This window comes from Camellia sinensis, chromosome 5 (assembly GCF_055761805.1).
Source record: "Camellia sinensis isolate YWXY chromosome 5, ASM5576180v1, whole genome shotgun sequence".
NCBI classification, from domain to species: Eukaryota; Viridiplantae; Streptophyta; class Magnoliopsida; order Ericales; family Theaceae; genus Camellia; species Camellia sinensis.
In genome coordinates, this window is record NC_138965.1 from 73,228,885 (window position 1) to 73,238,519 (window position 9,635).

The window sequence follows — 9,635 nt, forward strand, 5'->3', positions numbered from 1 at the left end:
ATTTACTAAGTAATTTACCGAGTAATTTACTGGGAATTTACTGAGTGATTTACTCAAAATTTACTTAGCAATTTATTGGGTAATGTTCTAAGTAATTTACGGAGAATTCAATGAGTAATTTACAGATACTTTATTGAGTAATTTACCGTGAAATTATGAAAATTTTACTTCGAATTTTCTAAATAATTTACTAAGGATTTACTAGGAATTTACTGAGTAATTAATTGAGAATTTACTGAATAATTTACTGAGAATTTTTCGGGAATTTTGTGAGTAATTTAATGAAAATTTACTGAGTAATTTACCGAGTAATTTACTGGTAATTTACTGAGTGATTTACTTGAAATTTACTGATTAATTTACTAGGTAATGTTCTAAGTAATTTACTGAGAATTTAATGAGTAATTTACTGAGATTTTATTGAGTAATTTATCGTGAAATTCTGAAAAATTTACTTCTAATTTTCTAAATAATTTACGGAGGATTTACCAGGAATTTACTGAGTAATTAATTGAGAATTTACTGAGAATTTCGTGGGAATTTAATTAGTAATTTACTAAGTAATTTACTGAGAATTTACTGAGAATTTATTGAAAATTTTCTATGTAATTTACTTTATAATTTACTGAGAATTTTTTGGAAATTTACTGAGTAATTTAGTGAGAATTTATTGAGTAATTTACCGAGTAATTTACCGAGTAATTTACTGAAAATTTACTGAGTGATTTACTCAGAATTTACTAAGTAATTTACTGGGTAATGTTCTGAGTAATTTACTGAGAATTCAATGAGTAATATTGAGATTTTATTGAGTAATTTACCGTGAAATTATGAAAAATTTACTTCGAATTTTCTAAATAATTTACTAAGGATTTACTAGGAATTTACTGAGTAATTAATTGAGAATATACCTAATAATTTACTGAAAATTTCTTGGGAATTTAATTAGTGATTTACTAAGAATTTACTGGGAATTTATTGAGAATTTTCTATGTAATTTACTTTATAATTTACTGAGAATTTTCTTGTAATTTACTGAGTAATTTAATGAGAATTTACTGAGTAATTTACCGAGTAATTTACTGGGAATTTACTGAGTGATTTACTCAGAATTTTATGAGTAATTTGCTGGTAATGCTCTATGTAATTTACTAAGAATTCAATGAGTAATACTGAGATTTTATTGAATAATTTACCGTGAAATTATGAAAAATTTACTTCGAATTTTCTAAATATTTTACTGAGGATTTACCCGAAATTTACTGAGTAATTAATTTAGAATTTACGTAATAATTTACTGAGAATTTCTTGGGAATTTAATTAGTTATTTATTGAGAATTTTCTCAGTAGTTTACTTTATAATTTACTGAGAATTTTCTGGGAATTTACTGAGTAATTTACCGAGTAATTTACTGGCAATTTACTGAGTGATTTACTCGAAATTTAGTAAGTACTTTACTGGGTAATGTTCTGAGTAATTTACTGAAAATTCAATAAGTAATATTGAGATTTTATTGAGTAATTTACCGTGAAATTATGAAAAATTTACTTCAAATTTTCTAAATAATTTACTGAGGATTTACTAGGAATTTACTGAGTAATTAATTGATATTTTACCCAATAATTTACTGAGAATTTCTTGGGAATTTAATTGGTGATTTACTGAGAATTTACTAAGTCGTTTACTGAGAATTTACTGGGAATTTATTGAGAATTTTCTAAGTAATTTACTTTATAATTTACTGAGAATTTTCTTGTATTTTACTGAGTAATTTAATGAGAATTTACTGAGTAATTTACCGAGTAATTTTCTGGGAATTTACTGAGTGATTTACTCAGAATTCACTGAGTAATTTGCTGGGTAATGTTCTGTGTAATTTACTAAGAATTCAATGAGTAATACTAAGATTTTATTGAGTAATTTAGCATAAAATTATGAAAAATTTAATTCAAATTTTCAAAATAATTTACTGAGGATTTACCAAGAATTTATTGAGTAATTAATTGAGAATTTACGTAATAATTTACTGGGAATTTGTTGGGAATTTAATTAGTAATTTACATTATAATTTACTGAGAATTTTCTGGGAATTTACTGAGTAATTACCCGAGTAATTTACTGGGAATTTACTGAGTGATTTACTCAGAATTTATTGAGTAATTTACTGGGTAATATTCTGAGTAATTTACTAAAAATTCAATGAGTAATACTGAGATTTTATTGAGTAATTTACCGTGAAATTAAGAAAAATTTACTGCGAATTTTCTAAATAATATACTGAGGATTTACTAGGAATTTACTGAGTAATTAATTGAGAATTTACCTAATAATTCACTGAGAATTTCTTGGGAATTTAATTAGTAATTTACTAAGAATTTACTAAGTTGTTTACTGAGACTTTACTGGGAATTTATTGAGAATTTTCTAAGTAATTTACTTTATAATTTACTGGGAATTTTCTTGTAATTTACTGAGTAATTTAATGAGAATTTACTGAGTAATTTACCGAGTAATTTTCTTGAAATTTACTGAGTGATATACTCGGAATTTACTGAGTAATTTACTGGGTAATGTTCTGTGTAATTTACTAAGAATTCAATGAGTAATACTGAGATTTTATTGAGTAATTTAACGTGAAATTATGAAATATTTACTTCGAATTTTCTAAATAATTTACTAAGGATTTACCAGGAATTTACTGAGTAATTAATTGAGAATTTCTTGGGAATTTAATTAGTAATTTACTGGGAATTTTCTAAATAATTTACTATATAATTTACTGGGAATTTCTTGGGAATTTAATTATAATTTTACTGGGAATTTTCTAAGTAATTTACTATATAATTTACTGAGGATTTACCAGGAATTTACAGAGTAATTAATTGAGAATTTATGTAATAATTTACTGAGAATTTCTTGGGAATTTATATAGTAATTTACTGAGAATTTTCTAAGTAATTTACCTTATAAATTTACTGAGAATTTTCTAAGAATTTACTGAGTAATTTTTCGAGTAATTTACTAGGAATTTACTGAGTGATTTACTCGAAATTTACTGAGGAATTTATTGCGTAATGTTCTGAGTAATTTACTAAGAATTCAATGAGTAATAATGAAATTTTATTGAGTAATTTACTGTGAAATTATGAAAAATTTACTTCGAATTTTCTAAATAATTTACTGAGGATTACTAGGAATTTACTGAGTAATTAATTGATATTTTACCTAATAATTTACGGAGAATTTCTTGGGAATTTAATTAGTAATTTACAGAGAATTTACTAAGTCATTTACTGGGAATTTATTGAGAATTTTCAAAGTAATTTACTTTATAATTTACTGAGAATTTTCTAGGAATTTACTGAGTAATTTAATGAGAATTTACTGAGTAATTTACTAAGTAATTTACTGGGTGATTTACTCTGAATTTACTGAGTGATGTTCTGACTAATTTACTGAGAATTCAATGAGTTATACTGATATTTTCTTCAGTAATTTACCGTGAAATTATGAAAAATTTACTTTGAATTTTCTAAATAATTTTCTGAGGTTTTACCAGGAATTTACTGAGTAATCAATTGAGAATTTACTGAATAAGTTACTAAGAATTTCTTGGTAATTTAATTAGTAATTTGCTGGGAATTTACCTAGTAATTTACTGAGAATTTACTGAGAATTTATTGAGAATTTTCTAATTAATTTACTTTATAATTTACTGAGAATTTTCTGCGAATTTACTGAGTAATTTAATGGGAATTTACCTAGTGATTTACTTGGAATTTATTGAGTTATTTACTTAGCAATTTACTGGGTAATGTTCTGAGTAATTCACTGAAAATTGAATGAGTAATTTACTGATATTTTATTGAGTAACTTCCCGTGAAATTATAAAAAATTTACTTCGAATTTTTTAAACAATTTACTGAGGATTTACTAGGAATTTACTGAGTAATTAATTGAGAATTTACCTAATAATTTACTGAGAATTTCTTGGGAATTTAATTAATAATTTACTGGGAATTTTCTAAGTAATTTATTTTATAATTTACTGAGTAATTTACCGAGTAGTTTACTGGCAATTTACTGAGTGATTTACTCAGAATTTACTGAGTAATTTACTGGGTAATGTTTTGAGTAATTTACTGAGAATTCAATGAGTAATACTGAGATTTTATTGAGTAATTTACCGTGAAATTATGAAAAATTTACTTCGAATTTTCTAAATAATTCACTCAGGATTTACTAGGAATTTACTGAGTAATTAACTGAGAATTTACATAATAATTTATTGAGAATTTTTTGGAAATTTATATAGTAATATACAGAGAATTTTCTAGGCAATTTACTTTATAATTTACTGAGAATTTTCTGGGAATTTGCTGAGTAATTTATCGAGTAATTTACTAGGAATTTACTGAATAATTTACTGGGTAATGTTCTGAGTAATTTACTAAGAATTCAATGAGTAATACCGAAATTTTATTGAGTAATTTACCGTGAAATAATGAAAAATTTACTTCAAATTTTCTAAATAATTTACTGAGGATTTACTAGGAATTTACCGAGTAATTAATTGAGAATTTACCTAATAATTTACTAAGAATTTCTTGGGAATTTAATTAGTAATTTACTGAGAATTTACTAAGTCATTTACTGGGAATTTATTGAGAATTTTCTAAGTAATTTACTTTATAATTTACTGAGAATTTTCTAGGAATAAACAGAGTAATTTAATGATAATTTACTAGGTAATTTACTAGGTGATTTACTCATAATTTACTGAGTAATTGACTGGGTATTGTTCTGAGTAATTTACTGAGAATTCAATGAGTAATACTGATATTTTATTCTGTAATTTACCGTGAAATTTTGAAAAATTTACTTCGAATTTTCTAAATAATTTACTGAGGATTTACCATAAATTTACTGAGTAATTAATTGAGAATTTACTGAATAAGTTACTAAGAATTTCTTAGGAATTTAATTAGTTATTTTCTTGGAATTTACTAAGTAATTTACTGAGAATTTACTGGGAATTTTTTGGGAATTTTCTAATTAATTTACTTTATAATTTACTGAGAATTTTCTACGAATTTGCTGAGTAATTTAATGGGAATTTAATAAGTAATTTACCGAGTGATTTACTTGGAATTTACTGAGTAATTTACTTAACAATTTACTGGGTAATGTTCTGAGTAATTTACTGAGAATTGAATGAGTAATTTACTGATATTTTATTGAGTAACTTACTGTGAAATTATGAAAAATTTACTTCGAATTTTCTAAATAATTTACTGAGGATTTACTAGAAATTTACTGAGTAATTAATTTAGAATTTTCTGAGAATTTCTTGGAATTTAATTAGAAATTTACTGAGAATTTACTAAGTAATTTACTGAGAATTTACTGGGAATTTATTTAGAATTTTCGAAGTAATTTACTTTATAATTTACTGAGAATTTTCTGGGAATTTACTAAGTAATTTAATGAGAATTTATTGAGTAATTTACAGAGTAATTTACTTGGAATTTACCGAGTAATTTACTGGGAATTTACTGAGTGATTTACTCGGAATTTACTGAGTAATTTATTGGGTAATGCTCTGAGTAATTTACTGAGAATTCAATGAGTAATACTGAGATTTTATTGAGTAGTTTACCGTGAAATTTTGAAAAATTTTCTTCGAATTTTCTAAATAATTTACTGATGATTTACTAGGAATTTACTGAGTAATTAATTGAGAATTTACCCAATAATTTACTGAGAATTTCTTTGGAGTTTAATTTGTAATTTACGGAGAATTTTCTAAGTAATTTACTTTATAATTTACTGTGAATTTTCTCGGAATTTACTGAGTAATTTACCGAGTTATTTACTGGGAATTTACTGAGTGATTTACTCGGAATTTACTGAGTAATTTTCTGGGTAATGTTCTGAGTAATTTACCGAGAATTCAATGAGTAATACTGAGATTTTATTGAGTAATTTACAGTGAAATTATGAAAAATTTACTTCCAATTTTCTAAATAATTCACTGAGGATTTACTAAAAATTTACTGAGTAATTAATTGTGAATTTAAATAATAATTTACTGAGAATTTCTTTGGAATTTATATAGTAATTTACTGAGAATTTTCTGGGAATTTACTGAGTAATTTATTGAGTAATTTTCTGGGAATTTACTGAGTGATTTACTCGGAATTTACTAAGTAATTTACTAGGTAATGTTCTGAGTAATTTACTAAGAATTCAATGAGTAATACTGAAATTTTATTGAGTAATTTATTGTGAAATTATAAAAATTTACTTTGAATTTTCTAAATTATTCACTGAGGATTTACTTGGAATTTACTGAGTAATTAATTGAGAATTTACATAATAATTTACTGAGAATTTCTTGGGAATTTATATAGTAATTTACTGAGAATTTTCTAAGTAATTAACCTGATAATTTACTAAGAATTTTCCAGGAATTTACTAAGTAATTTATCAAGTAATTTACTAGGAATTTACTGAGTGATTTACTCGGAATTTACTGAGTAATTTACTGCATAATGTTCTGAGTAATTTACTAAGAATTCAATGAGTAATAATGAAATTTTATTGAGTAATTTACCGTGAAATTATGAAAAATTAACTTCGAATTTTCTAAATAATTTACTGAGGATTTACTAGGAATTTACTGAGTAATTAATTGATATTTTACCTAATAATTTACTGAGAATTTCTTGGGAATTTATTGAGTAATTTAATGAGAATTTACTAAGTAATTTACCTAGTAATTTATTGGGAATTTACTGGGTGATTTACTCTGAATTTACTGAGTAATGTTCTGAGTAATTTGCTGAGAATTCAATGAGTTATACTGATATTTTCTTCAGTAATTTACCGTAAAATTATGAAAAATTTACTTCGAATTTTCTAAATAATTTACTGAGGTTTTACCAGGAATTTACTAAGTAATCAATTGAGAATTTACTGAATAAGTTACTAAGAATTTCTTGGGAATTTAATTAGTAATTTGCTGGGAATTTACTAATTAATTACTAAGAATTTATTGAGAATTTTCTAATTAATTTACTTTATAATTTACTGAGAATTTTTTGCGAATTTGCTGAGTAATTTAATGGGAATTTACTAAGTAATTTACCGAGTGATTTACTTGGAATTTACTGAGTAATTTACTTAGCAATTTACTTGGTAATGTTCTGAGTAATTTACTGATATTTTATTGAGTAACTTACTGTGAAATTATGAAAAATTTACTTCGAATTTTCTAAATAATTTACTGAGGATTTATTAGGAATTTACTGAGTAATTAATATAGAATTTTCTGAGAATTTCTTGGAATTTAATTAGAAATTTACTGAGAATTTACTAAGTAATTTTCTGAGAATTTACTGCGAATTTATTTAGAATTTTCGAAGTAATTTACTTTATAATTTACTGAGAATTTTCTGGGAATTTACTAAGTAATTTAATGAGAATTTATTGAGTAATTTACCGAGTAATTTACTGGGAATTTACTGAGTGATTTACTCGGAATTTACTGAGTAATTTACTGGGTAATGCTCTGAGTAATTTACTAAGAATTCAATGAGTAATACTGAGATTTTATTGAGTAGTTTACCGTGAAATTTTGAAAAATTTACTTCGAATTTTCTAAATAATTTACTGATGATTTACTAGGAATTTACTGAGTAATTAATTGAGAATTTACCCAATAATTTACTGAGAATTTCTTTGGAGTTTAATTTGTAATTTACGGAGAATTTTCTAAGTAATTTACTTTATAATTTACTGTGAATTTTCTTGGAATTTACTGAGTAACTTACCGAGTTATTTACTGGGAATTTACTGAGTGATTTACTCGGAATTTACTGAGTAATTTTCTGGGTAATGTTCTGAGTAATTTACTGAGAATTCAATGAGTAATACTGAGATTTTATTGAGTAATTTACCGTGAAATTATGAAAAATTTACTTCCAATTTTCTAAATAATTCACTGAGGATTTACTAAAAGTTTACTGAGTAATTAATTGAGAATTTAAATAATAATTTACTGAGAATTTCTTTGGAATTTATATAGTAATTTACTGAGAATTTTCTAAGTAATTTACTTTATAATTTACTTAGAATTTTCTGAGAATTTACTGAGTAATTTATCGAGTAATTTACTTGGAATTTACTAAGTAATTTACTAGGTAATGTTCTGAGTAATTTACTAAGAATTCAACGAGTAATACCGAAATTTTATTGAGTAATTTACTGTGAAATTATGAAAAATTTACTTCGAATTTTCTAAATAATTTACTGAGGATTTACTTGGAATTTACTGAGTAATTAATTGAGAATTTACCTAATAATTTACTGAGAATTTCTTGGGAATTTACTTAGTAATTTACTGAGAATTTACTAAGTAATTTACTGAGAATTTACTGGGAATTTATTGAGAATTTTCTAAGTAATTTACTTTATAATTTATTGAGAAATTTCTGGGAATTTAGTGAGTAATTTAATGAGAATTTACTGAGTAATTTACTAAGTGATTTACTCAGAATTTACTGGGTAATGTTCTGAGTAATTTACTGAGAATTCAATGAGTAATACTGATATTTTATTCAGTAATTTACCATGAAATTATGAAAAATTTACTTCGAATTTTCTAAATAATTTACTGAGGATTTAACAGGAATTTACTGAGTAATTAATTGAGAATTTACTAAATAAGTTACTAAGAATTTCTTGGGAATTTAATTAGTAATTTTTTCGGAATTTATTAAGTAATTTACCGAGAATTTATAGGAAATTTATTGAGAATTTTCTAATTTATTTACTTTATAATTTACTGAGAATTTTCTACGAATTTGCTGAGTAATTTAATGGGAATTTACTAAATAATTTACTGAGTGATTTACTTGGAATTTGCTGAGTAATTTACATAGCAATTTACTGGGTAATGTTCTGAGTAATTTACTGAGAATTGAATGAGTAATTTACTGATATTTTATTGAGTAACTTACTGTGAAATTATGAAAAATTTACTTCGAATTTTCTAAATAATTTACTGAGGATTTACTAGGAATTTACTGAGGAATTAATTTAGAATTTACTGAGAATTTCTTGGGAATTTAATTAGAAATTTACTGAGAATTTACTCAGTAATTTACTGGGAATTTACTGGTAATTTATTTAGAATTTTTGAAGTAATTTACTTTATAATTTACTGAGAATTTTTTGGAAATTTACTGAGTAATTTAATGAGAATTTGTTGAGTAATTTACCGAGTAATTTACTGGGAATTTACTGAGTGATTTACTCGGAATTTGCTGAGTAATTTACTGGGTAATGTTCTGAATAATTTTGTAACAACCCACATTTTGACTTAGTCATACTTGCATACATTTATGGATAATCTTGTTTTAATATGTGCATTTGCAAATCTTGTCTCGTTTTGCTTGAATGATTGCTTGCACGCTTTGTTCTTGTCTGGTGTGTTGCCGAGGTCATCTTAAGCCTAGACATCTTCGAGGCCTTTGTCACTTAGAACTATCCTGGAACCCCGTTGGTTGACCTCCATCTTCACCCTGGCATATTGGCCGAGATGTCACCATTTAAGCCGAGGTGCGCGTCG